The following is a 13,297-nucleotide window of genomic DNA, read 5'->3' on the forward strand; positions in this document are numbered from 1 at the left end:
TCGGAGTGGGGGGCGACGTAGGGCACCCTGATAGACCCTTATGAGGAGGGAGAATATCAGAGTGTGGCGAGAGACCTTGAGGAAAAGGTCAGCGGGTAGAGTCGAGCATTCATAGTTAGAGTTCAGAGTTAGAGTTTAGAGTTAGAGTTAGAGCTGAAGTTAAGTTAAGACTAGACCATATTAGACGCTAATTTGTAGAGAATAGTAGCATACTTTTTAACAAGCTGTAGTGTACCGTTTTAAATTGAATAAATGTATTAGTGTAGAAGTGTCGTGTTTCAACTGAAAATCCTTTACCGATATATCCCACATAATTTTGGGGGCTCGTCCGGGATATCGAAAAAAGGATTCAGTAATTAAGAAGTGCGTGAGTGATAACCAGCGATCAAAATGATAAGTGACAGCGAGAAAAACGCAGAAGAACGAGAAGAAGCTGTAGCCAACGACACTGAGGACGAAGCCACATTAGAATCACGCTTAGAAGCCATGAAATTAATAGAGATCAAAGAAGAGCTACGCCAGAGAAGACTGAAGACGACTGGGAATAAAAATGAGCTCATGATAAGATTGAGAAATGTGTGGCAACAGGAACGAGGACAACGTCCACCGTCTGGACGTGTACAAAGAAAAAATAAGCAGAACACTCCTGATCGGAAGAAGCACAGAGAAGAGCCAGAAGTCAACAGTGAAGTGAGTGAAGCAGAGAGTTCCAGTCAATCGGACAGTGAAGACGAGTATGATGAACGTAGACGCAGGCGAAGGCGTAAACACCGTGATCAGTACACGTTATCATTTAAGGACGTAGAAGCGTCGCTTGAAAAGTTCAGCGGTGAAGACCATGTCAATGTTGTCAGGTGGCTGAATGATTTTGAGGAAGTAGCTGAAACATGTCACTGGAATGACATTCAGAAAGTTGCCTACGCAAAACAGTTGCTACGAGGGTCAGCAAAGACATTTGTTAATTTTGAAAAGTGCAGAAAGTGGTCAGTGCTGAAAAAATCATTGAAGGATGAGTTTGCAGAAACAGTGGATAGCTATAAAATTCATCAAGAGCTATCGAAGCGCAAGAAGAAACCGGAAGAGAAATTCCAAGCCTACATTTACAGTATGCTGGAGATTGCAGCACAAGCTGACGTTGACACGCCTGCAGTCATCAGATACATCATAACAGGAATTCCAGATGAGCCACATAATAAAACAATGTTGTATGGAGCCAAGACAATTCGGGAACTGAAAGACCGTTTTCTTCAATACGAAGCCATGAAGAATGAAGCAAAGATGAGGAACAGAATACCGAAACAAGAAGATAAAAAGAAAGTTCTCAGGAGTGACATCAAGGCAGAGTTCAGAACAGACTTCAAGACAGGATCCGGAGCAGAGTCCAAGGCTGGAAAACCTGACGGAAAGGGTTGTTACAACTGTGGCGAGAACGGCCACATCGGACGCTTTTGTCCCAACAAGGAGAAGGGCATGAAGTGCTTCAAATGTAAGGATTGGGGTCATCGATCATCTGAGTGCCCTACCAAGAAGAGCAGCGAGAAGACTTCTTCATACGCATCATCCCAAGGGTCAAAAGGAAAACAACTGAAGGAAGTAAAAATCATCGATATGAGGTATTCCGCTGTCATTGACACTGGCAGCGATTTAAGTTTAATAACTAGAGACACTTATAATAAGATTGGATCGCCCGTGTTGGGCAATAGAATCGAGTTTGATGGACTAGGCGCGAAAAATAATTGTACCGATGGTTCGTTTGAGAGCGATTTAACAGTCGATGGCGAACGTTTTAAGATTAATTTTCACGTAGTAGATAATAGTATGATGAGGTATCCCGTGCTAATTGGTGCCGATTTTTTGAATCTGGTAGATTTTCGGTCAGTCGCGGGTAAAGTCATTATCAAGAAGATTCCTGAGAACATGCTTAGAGACGATGCCGAATTGCCTGAAGTATTAAAAATAGATGTAATTGAAGAAAAGAGTATAGATTTATCCCATATCAAAGATGGTAGCGTGTGTGAAGAAATCGAAGCATTAATAGATTCTTATAAGCCCGAGAAGACGCGAGATGTAGGGATAGAGATGAAACTCATCTTAACTGATGAAACACCGATTCACCAACGGCCTAGACGATTATCTTACGCCGAGAGAAAGGAAGTAGATCGACAAACGGATGCATGGCTAGAAGAGGGTATTATCTGTCGCTCGAACTCAGATTTTGCAAGCCCTATTGTACTGGTTCCGAAAAAAAACGGGAAAACGAGAATTTGCGTAGATTTTCGGAAATTGAATAAAAAAATCATTAAGGATCGATACCCGTTGCCATTGATTGAAGACCAGCTAGATCGTTTGCAGGGCGCGCGAGTTTTTACAGCCCTTGATTTAGAGAATGGATTTTTTCATGTAGATGTGGAAAAACAGAGTCGTAAATATACTTCGTTTGTAACGCCGACCGCGCAATTTGAGTTTATAAAGATGCCGTTCGGATTATGTAATTCTCCATCAGTTTTTCAGAAATTTATAAACGCGGTGTTTAGAGATCTAATATCGAAAGATATCGTCTTAACCTATATGGATGATATTATTATTCCGGCATGCAACATTCAGGAAGGTTTAGATAGACTAAAACTTGTCATTAGAGTATCGCGGGAGGCCGGATTAATAATTAATTGGTCAAAGTGCAAATTTTTGGAGACGCGCATCGAGTATCTAGGCCATATCATTGAAAATGGTACCCTGAAGCCTTCAGAGAATAAAGTCAAGGCGGTCGTGAGATTCTCAGAGCCAAAATGCGTAAAAAATATTCAAAGTTTTTTAGGTTTAACCGGATACTTCCGTAAATTCATTCCCGGTTATGCACGTTTAGCCAGACCCTTGTCGAATCTGTTGAAAGCAGATGTAGAATTTAAATTCCAAAATGAAGAGAGAGATGCATTTATTAACCTCAAAAATGCATTGATTAGTCATCCAGTTTTACGGTTATATCGTGTAGGCGCAGAGACAGAGCACCATACTGACGCATCAAAGCTCGGTTATGGTGCTATCCTTTTACAGAAGGATGAAAACGAAAATTCTTTCCATCCTATCTATTTCGCGAGCGGTAAGACGTCTAAAGCCGAAGAAAAATATAGTAGCTACGAGTTAGAAGTACTCGCGATAATTAAATCTTTGAAAAAATTTAGAGTCTACCTATTAGGTATTCCTTTTAAAATTGTCACCGATTGTCAAGCGTTCACGATGACAATGAACAAGCAGGACTTGTGTGTACGCGTAGCACGATGGGCTTTACTCCTACAGGAGTTTAATTTTGAAATTGAGCATCGTCCCGGCAAGAGCATGTCACATGTAGATGCATTAAGTCGAAATCCTTTGCCAGAAGCACTTTTGATAGAAGAGAAAAATGACAGTTTAATCGCCAGATTTTAAAAATGCCAGACTGAAGATAAAGAAATTAGAAGTTTAACTGAGAATGTGTGTAATGGTGAAACCACTGATTTTATTGTACAAAATAATTTATTATATAAGCGAATGAGAGATGATGTTTTACTAGTTGTACCTCATGTCTTGCAGTCGCAAATTATTAGACAGGCACATGAGCAGGGCCATTTTGGCATCACTAAAACTGAGGAAATTGTTAAGAGAGATTACTGGTTTCCGAGAATGCGAGAGAAAATCGAGAGAATTGTACGGGGTTGTATAAATTGCATAGTAAGTGAAAGAAAGCAAGGGAAACAAGAGGGTTTTCTTAATCCCATAGAGAAAGGAGACAAACCCCTTGACACTTACCATATCGATCATATTGGCCCAATGACAATTACAAAGAAACGCTATAGACATATTTTTGTAGTTGTAGATGCTTTTTCTAAATCTGTTTGGTTATATCCTACTCGGTCAACAGATGCAGCCGAGGTAATTGATAGATTAACTAAGCAATCAGTAGTTTTTGGTAATCCGCGACGAATCATATCGGATCGAGGTAGCGCATTCACATCACATGCATTCAAAGAATATTGCCTAGAGAATGATATTCAGCATTCCTTAGTATGTACTGGCCTTCCGAGGGCTAATGGTCAAGTGGAAAGGGTAAACCGTACGTTGATCCCATTATTAATGAAGTTGTCCGCTCCTAAACCCGATGAGTGGTTTAAACATGTTCACACAGCGCAGATGTTTTTGAATGCGACCTCAAATAGAAGTACGGGTCGAACGCCATTCCAGTTGCTTTTCGGAGTGAATATGCGTTTAAAAGAAAATGTCGAGGTTCGCGCGATGATTGAGGAAGAGTGGATGCATATGTTTGAGGAAGAGCGCAATGAGATTAGAAAAGACGCGAAGCAAAAAATTTGTAAAATTCAGGCCGAAAATCAGAGGAACTATGATAAAAAACGTAAAGAGGCCAAGTATTATAAAGAGGGAGATCTTGTTGCTATTAAACGCACTCAGTTAGGGCCAGGGTTGAAGCTCTATCCAAAGTTTTTAGCTCCATATCGTGTAGTGAGAAAATTACGCAATGATCGATACATTGTGAGAAAAGTAGGAGAACACGAAGGTCCACAAGAGACATCCACATCAGCTGACTACATGAAGCCATGGCTACCTGATGTTGATTACTCTGATGATGAGTAGATTAACATTTGAGGGCAAATGTTCCTGTCAGGACGGCGGAGTGTAGTATCGTAAATGCGTTTCTAGTTTAGTTTAGAGTAAGTTTATAGTAGGTTAGGATTAGGACAAATAGCAATTTGTCCATAAGTGCTGGAGTAGTTCGTTTATGATGGGTCCGAGGACTCAAGCATAGACGAGCAATCCAGATATATTGCGGGTCGGAAGACCCAGGTCAGAGACGACCATGGGGACTTCCCCATGAACGTCGCACACGAGGTGGTCACGTTGGCCCATGCCGCTGACGTCAGGGGGAAAAACCTTTCCCGTACTGACCGTGTTGACCTCGGAGTGGGGGGCGACGTAGGGCACCCTGATAGACCCTTATGAGGAGGGAGAATATCAGAGTGTGGCGAGAGACCTTGAGGAAAAGGTCAGCGGGTAGAGTCGAGCATTCATAGTTAGAGTTCAGAGTTAGAGTGTAGAGTTAGAGTTAGAGCTGAAGTTAAGTTAAGACTAGACCATATTAGACGCTAATTTGTAGAGAATAGTAGCATACTTTTTAACAAGCTGTAGTGTACCGTTTTAAATTGAATAAATGTATTAGTGTAGAAGTGTCGTGTTTCAACTGAAAATCCTTTACCGATATATCCCACACGAATCCCATGGAGCCAGCCAAATTGTCCTAGCTATGATATTTCTAAAGATACGGGCGAAAAACGGTATGATCCCAAATCAGGGCCCGTTTGGCTCTAGGAGGCCCAGGAGCCGAGAAAAACGCGAAAAACGAAAAAATCGACTTTAGAAAATTCCCGGACCCCTAGAAAAATCGGAAATGGTCTCACGAATCCCATGGAGCCAGCCAAATTGTCCTAGCTATGATATTTCCAAAGATATGTGGTGACAGTGTCGCCAGGACACCCCATCAACTCGATGGGAAATTCCCCAACCGAGTCTAGCCCCGGACCTGACCCTCGGAGGCTAATTACCCACCGACCATCATCAGTTTGGGGAACACCCCAAACCCTGGTCATTTACAAGCAATAAACCATTATTTAGAGAGTGGGGAACTCCCCAGAACCGGCGCATTCCGAACCTTAGATCAGAGATCCAAAGGCGTTCCCTTTCCTACACTTTTCCTTTATAAGCCCACACTCTTCCCGATTTCTACACAGTCGTTCCTCTACCTTCGTCGGAGACACTACTCCCCGATCTACCCTGGACATACCACTCGCGGTATCCTGTAGGACTTAAGAATAAATATTTTGACCATCACACTGACGTGAATCTTATTCAACCACCTGCTCAACCCCACAGATATGGGCGAAAAACCGTGTGATCCCAAATCCGGGCTTTTTTTGCTCTAGGAGCCATAGGTGTTGGACTGATGTGCAGGCGGAGAGCAATCGAACTGCGCAGGCGCAGGGGAGTCGGACTGATGCGCAGGCGCAGAGGAGTGGAACTGATGCGCAGGTGCAGGAGGATCCTACTGACGCGCACGCGCAGAGGCATCCGACTGATGCGCTGGCGGAGGCGAGTCAGACTGATGCGCATGCGCAGAAGAATCGGACTGATACGCAGGCGCAGAAGAGTGGTATTGATGCGCAGGCGCAGAGGAGTGGCACTGATGCGCAGGCGCAGAGGAGTGGAACTGGTGCGCAGGAGCAGAGGAGTGGAACTGATGCGTAGGCGCAGAGGAGTGGAACTGATGCGCAGGAGCAGGAGGATCCTACTGACGCGCACGCGCAGAGGCATCCGACTGATGCGCTGGCGGAGGCGAGTCAGACTGATGCGCATGCGCAGAAGAATCGGACTGATGCCCAGGCGCAGAGGAGTGGTATTGATGCGCATGCGCAGAGGCATCGACTGATGCGCAAGGGCAGAAGAATCGGACTGACTGTCGAAAAACGGTGTGATCCCAAATCAGGGCCCGTTTTGCTCGAGGAGGCCCAGGAGGTAAGAAAAACGCGAAAAACGAAAAAATCGACTTTAGATAATTCCCGGACCCCTAGAAAAATCGGAAATCGTCTCACGAATCCAATGGCACCAGCCAAATTGTCCTAGCTCTGATATTTCCAAAGATATGGGCGAAAAACCATCTGAGTCCAAATCCGGGCCCGTTTGGCTCTAGGAGGCCCAGGAGCCGAGAAAAACGCGAAAAACGAAAAAATCGACTTTAGATAATTCCCGGACCCCTAGAAAAATCGGAAATCGTCTTACGAATCCAATGGCACCAGCCAAATTGTCCTAGCTATGATATTTCCAAAGATATCGACGGAAAACGGTGTGATCCCAAATCCGGGCTTTTTCTGCTCTAGGAGCCATAGGAGTTGGACTGATGTGCAGGCGGAGAGCAATCGAACTGCGCAGGCGCAGGGGAGTCGGAATGATGCGCAGGCGCAGAGGAGTAGAACTAATGCGCAGGAGCAGGAGGATCCTACTGACGCGCACGCGCAGAGGCATCGGACTGATGCGCTGGCGGAGGGGAGTCAGACTGATGCGCATGCGCAGAAGAATCGGACTGATACGCAGGCGCAGAGGAGTGGTATTGATGCGCAGCAGCAGAAGAATCGGACTGATGCGCAGGAGCAGGGGAGTCGTACTGATGCGCATGCGCAGAAGAATCTGACTGATGCGCAGGCGCAGAGGAGTGGAACTGATGCTCAGGAGCAGGAGGATCCTACTGACGCGCACGCGCAGAGGCATCGGACTGATGCGCTGGCGGAGGGGAGTCAGACTGATGCGCATGCGCAGAAGAATTGGACTGATACGCCGGCGCAGAGAAGTGGTATTGATGCGCATGCGCAGAGGCATCCGACTGATGCGCAAGGGCAGAAGAATCGGACTGACTGACGAAAAACGGTGTGATCCCAAATCAGGGCCCGTTTTGCTCTAGGAGGCCCAGGAGCCGAGAAAAACGCGATAAACGAAAAAATCGACTTTAGAAAATTGCCGGACCCCTAGAAAAATCGGAAATGGTCTCACGAATCCCATGGGGCCAGCCAAATTGTCCTAGCTATGATATTTCCAAAGATATGGGCGAAAAACCGTGTGATCCCAAATCCGTCCCGTTTTGCTGTGGGAGGCCCAGGAGCCGGGAAAAACGCGAAAAACGAAAAAATCGACTTTAGAAAATTCGCGGACCCCTAGAAAAATCGGAAATCGTCTCACAAATCCAATGGCACCAGCCAAATTGTCCTAGCTCTGATCCTTCCAAAGATATGGGCAAAAAACGATCTGAGTCCAAATCCGGGCCCGTTTGGCTCTAGGAGGCCCAGGAGCCGAGAAAAACGCAAAAAACGAAAAAATCGACTTTAGAAAATTCCCGGACCCCTAGAAACATCGGAAATGGTCTCACGGATCCAATGGCACCAGCCAAATTGTCCTAGCTATGATATTTCCAAAGATACGGGCGAAAAACCGTGTGATCCCAAATCCGGGCCCGTTTTGCTCTGGGAGGCCCAGGAGCAGAGAAAAACGCGAAAAACGAAGGAATCGACTTTAGAAAATTCGCGGACACCTAGAAAAATCGGAAATGGTCTCACGAATCCAATGGCACCAGCCAAATTGTACTAGCTATGATATTTCCAAAGATATGGGAGAAAAACGATCTGTGTCCAAATCCGGGCCCGTTTGGCTCTAGGAGGCCCAGGAGCCGAGAAAAACGCGAAAAACGAAAAAATCGACTTTAGAAAATTCCCGGACCCCTAGAAACATCGGAAATGGTCTCACGAATCCAATGGGGCCAGCCAGATTGTCGTAGCTATGATATTTCCAAAGATATGGGCGAAAAACGGTGTGATCCCCAATCCGGGCCGGTTTTGCTCTAGGAGGCTCAGGAGCCGAGAAAAACGCGAAAAACGAAAAAATCGACTTTAGAAAATTGCCGGACCCCTAGAAAAATCGGAAATGGTCTCACGAATCCCATGGAGCCAGCCAAATTGTCCTAGCTATGATATTTCTAAAGTTACGGGCGAAAAACGGTGGGATCCCAAATCAGGGCCCGTTTGGCTCTAGGAGGCCCAGGAGCCGAGAAAAACGCGAAAAACGAAAAAATCGACTTTAGATAATTCCCGGACCCCTAGAAAAATCGGAAATCGTCTCACGAATCCAATGGCACCAGCCAAATTGTCCTAGCTCTGATATTTCCAAAGATATGGGCGAAAAACCATCTGAGTCCAAATCCGGGCCCGTTTGGCTCTAGGAGGCCCAGGAGCCGAGAAAAACGCGAAAAACGAAAAAATCGACTTTAGATAATTCCCGGACCCCTAGAAAAATCGGAAATCGTCTTACGAATCCAATGGCACCAGCCAAATTGTCCTAGCTATGATATTTCCAAAGATATCGACGGAAAACGGTGTGATCCCAAATCCGGGCTTTTTCTGCTCTAGGAGCCATAGGAGTTGGGCTGATGTGCAGGCGGAGAGCAATCGAACTGCGCAGGCGCAGGGGAGTCGGAATGATGCGCAGGCGCAGAGGAGTAGAACTAATGCGCAGGAGCAGGAGGATCCTACTGACGCGCACGCGCAGAGGCATCGGACTGATGCGCTGGCGGAGGGGAGTCAGACTGATGCGCATGCGCAGAAGAATCGGACTGATACGCAGGCGCAGAGGAGTGGTATTGATGCGCAGCAGCAGAAGAATCGGACTGATGCGCAGGAGCAGGGGAGTCGTACTGATGCGCATGCGCAGAAGAATCTGACGGATGCGCAGGCGCAGAGGAGTGGAACTGATGCTCAGGAGCAGGAGGATCCTACTGACGCGCACGCGCAGAGGCATCGGACTGATGCGCTGGCGGAGGGGAGTCAGACTGATGCGCATGCGCAGAAGAATTGGACTGATACGCCGGCGCAGAGAAGTGGTATTGATGCGCATGCGCAGAGGCATCCGACTGATGCGCATGGGCAGAAGAATCGGACTGACTGACGAAAAACGGTGTGATCCCAAATCAGGGCCCGTTTTGCTCTAGGAGGCCCAGGAGCCGAGAAAAACGCGAAAAACGAAAAAATCGACTTTAGAAAATTCCCGGACCCCTAGAAAAATCGGAAATGGTCTCACGAATCCCATGGGGCCAGCCAAATTGTCCTAGCTATGATATTTCCAAAGATATGGGCGAAAAACCGTGTGATCGCAAATCCGGGCTTTTTTTGCTCTAGGAGCCATAGGTGTTGGACTGAGGTGCAGGCGGAGAGCAATCGAACTGCGCAGGCGCAGGGGAGTTGTACTGATGCGCATGCGCAGAAGAATCTGACTGATGCGCAGGCGCAGGGGAGTGGAAATGATGCGCAGGCGCAGAGGAGTGGCACTGATGCGCAGACGCAGAGGAGTGGAACTGATGCGCAGGAGCAGGAGGATCCTACTGACGCGCACGCGCAGAGGCATCGGACTGATGCGCTGGCGGAGGGGAGTCAGACTGATGCGCATGCGCAGAAGAATTGGAGTGATACGCAGGCGCAGAGGAGTGGTATTGATGCGCATGCGCAGAGGCATCCGACTGATGCGCATGGGCAGAAGAATCGGACTGACTGACGAAAAACGGTGTGATCCCAAATCAGGGCCCGTTTTGCTCTAGGAGGCCCAGGAGCCGAGAAAAACGCGAAAAACGAAAAAATCGACTTTAGAAAATTCCCGGACCCCTAGAAAAATCGGAAATGGTCTCACGAATCCCATGGGGCCAGCCAAATTGTCCTAGCTATGATATTTCCAAAGATATGGGCGAAAAACCGTGTGATCGCAAATCCGGGCTTTTTTTGCTCTAGGAGCCATAGGTGTTGGACTGAGGTGCAGGCGGAGAGCAATCGAACTGCGCAGGCGCAGGGGAGTTGTACTGATGCGCATGCGCAGAAGAATCTGACTGATGCGCAGGCGCAGGGGAGTGGAAATGATGCGCAGGCGCAGAGGAGTGGCACTGATGCGCAGACGCAGAGGAGTGGAACTGATGCGCAGGAGCAGGAGGATCCTACTGACGCGCACGCGCAGAGGCATCGGACTGATGCGCTGGCGGAGGGGAGTCAGACTGATGCGCATGCGCAGAAGAATTGGAGTGATACGCAGGCGCAGAGGAGTGGTATTGATGCGCATGCGCAGAAGAATTGGACTGATACGCCGGCGCAGAGGAGTGGTATTGATGCGCATGCGCAGCGGCATCGGACTGATGCGCATGGGCAGCGGCATCGGACTGATGCGCATGGGCAGAAGAATCGGACTGACTGACGAAAAATGGTGTGATCCCAAATCCGGGCCCGTTTTGCTCTGGGAGGCCCAGGAGCCGAGAAAAACGCGAAAAACGAAAAAATCGACTTTAGAAAATTGCCGGACCCCTAGAAAAATCGGAAATGGTCTCACGAATCCAATGGCACCAGCCAAATTGTCCTAGCTATGATATTTCCAAAGATATCGACGGAAAACCTTGTGATTCCAAATCCGGGCTTTTTTTGCTCTAAGAGCCATAGTAGTTGGACTGACGTGCAGGCGGAGAGCAATCGAAATGCGCGGGGCAGTCGGACGGATGCACATGCGCAGAGGAGTGGAACTGATGCGCAGGCGCAGGGGAGTCGGACTGATGCGCAGGAGCAGGAGGATCGGACTGATGCTCATGCGCAGAAGAATCGGACTGATGCGCAGGAGCAGGGGAGTCGGACTGATGCGCATGGGCAGAAGAATCGGACTGACTGACGAAAAACAGTGTGATCCCAAATCAGGGCCCGTTTTGCTCTAGGAGGCCAAGGAGCCGAGAAAAACGCGAAAAACGAAAAAATCGACTTGAGAAAATTCGCGGACCCCTAGAAAAATCGGAAATCGTCTCACGAATCCAATGGCACCAGACAAATTGTCCTAGCTCTGATATTTCCAAAGATATGGGCGAAAAACCGTGTGATCCCAAATCGGGGCTTTTTTTGCTCTAGGAGCCACAGGAGTTGGATTGATGTGCAGGCGCAGGGGAGTCGGACTGATGCGCAGGCGCAGAGGAGTGGAACTGATGCGCAGGAGCATTAGGATCCTACTGACGCGCACGCGCACAGGCATCGGACTGATGCGCTGGCGGAGGGGAGTCAGACTGATGCGCATGCGCAGACGAATCGGACTGATACGCAGGCGCAGAAGAGTGGTATTGATGCGCAGCAGCAGAAGAATCGGACTGATACGCAGGCGCAGAGGAGTGGTATTGATGCGCAGCAGCAGAAGAATCGGACTGATGCGCATACGCAGAGGCATCGGACTGATGCGCATGGACAGAAGAATCGGACTGACTGACGAAAAACGGTGTGATCCCAAATCAGGGCCCGTTTTGCTCTAGGAGGCCCAGGAGCCGAGAAAAACGCGAAAAACGAACAAATCGACTTTAGAAAATTGCCGGACCCCTAGAAAAATCGGAAATCGTCTCACGAATCGAATGGGGCCAGCCAAATTGTCGTTGCTATGATATTTCCAAAGATATGGGCGAAAAACGGTGTGATCCCCAATCCGGGCCGGTTTTGCTCTAGGAGGCCCAGGAGCCGAGAAAAACGCGAAAAACGAAAAAATCGACTTTAGAAAATTGCCGGACTCTTAGAAAAATCGGAAATGGTCTCACGGATCCAATGGCACCAGCCAAATTGTCCTAGCTATGATATTTCCAAAGATACGGGCGAAAAACGGTGTGATCCCAAATCAGGGCCCGTTTGGCTCTAGGAGGCCCAGGAGCCGAGAAAAACGCGAAAAACGAAAAAATCGACAATAGAAAATTCCCGGACCCCTAGAACAATCGGAAATGGTCTCACGAATCCCATGGAGCCAGCCAAATTGTCCTAGCTATGATATTTCTAAAGATACGGGCGAAAAACGGTGTGATCCCAAATCAGGGCCCGTTTGGCTCTAGGAGGCCCAGGAGCCGAGAAAAACGCGAAAAACGAAAAAATCGACTTTAGAAAATTCCCGGACCCCTAGAAAAATCGGAAATGGTCTCACGAATCCCATGGAGCCAGCCAAATTGTCCTAGCTATGATATTTCCAAAGATATGTGGTGACAGTGTCGCCAGGACACCCCATCAACTCGATGGGAAATTCCCCAACCGAGTCTAGCCCCGGACCTGACCCTCGGAGGCTAATTACCCACCGACCATCATCAGTTTGGGGAACACCCCAAACCCTGGTCATTTACAAGCAATAAACCATTATTTAGAGAGTGGGGAACTCCCCAGAACCGGCGCATTCCGAACCTTAGATCAGAGATCCAAAGGCGTTCCCTTTCCTACACTTTTCCTTTATAAGCCCACACTCTTCCCGATTTCTACACAGTCGTTCCTCTACCTTCGTCGGAGACACTACTCCCCGATCTACCCTGGACATACCACTCGCGGTATCCTGTAGGACTTAAGAATAAATATTTTGACCATCACACTGGCGTGAATCTTATTCAACCACCTGCTCAACCCCACAGATATGGGCGAAAAACCGTGTGATCCCAAATCCGGGCTTTTTTTGCTCTAGGAGCCATAGGTGTTGGACTGATGTGCAGGCGGAGAGCAATCGAACTGCGCAGGCGCAGGGGAGTCGGACTGATGCGCAGGCGCAGAGGAGTGGAACTGATGCGCAGGAGCAGGAGGATCCTACTGACGCGCACGCGCAGAGGCATCCGACTGATGCGCTGGCGGAGGCGAGTCAGACTGATGCGCATGCGCAGAAGAATCGGACTGATACGCAGGCGCAGAAGAGTGGT

The sequence above is a fragment of the Diachasmimorpha longicaudata genome, unplaced genomic scaffold (genome assembly GCF_034640455.1).
Source record: "Diachasmimorpha longicaudata isolate KC_UGA_2023 unplaced genomic scaffold, iyDiaLong2 ctg00000057.1, whole genome shotgun sequence".
Lineage (NCBI taxonomy): Eukaryota > Metazoa > Arthropoda > Insecta > Hymenoptera > Braconidae > Diachasmimorpha > Diachasmimorpha longicaudata.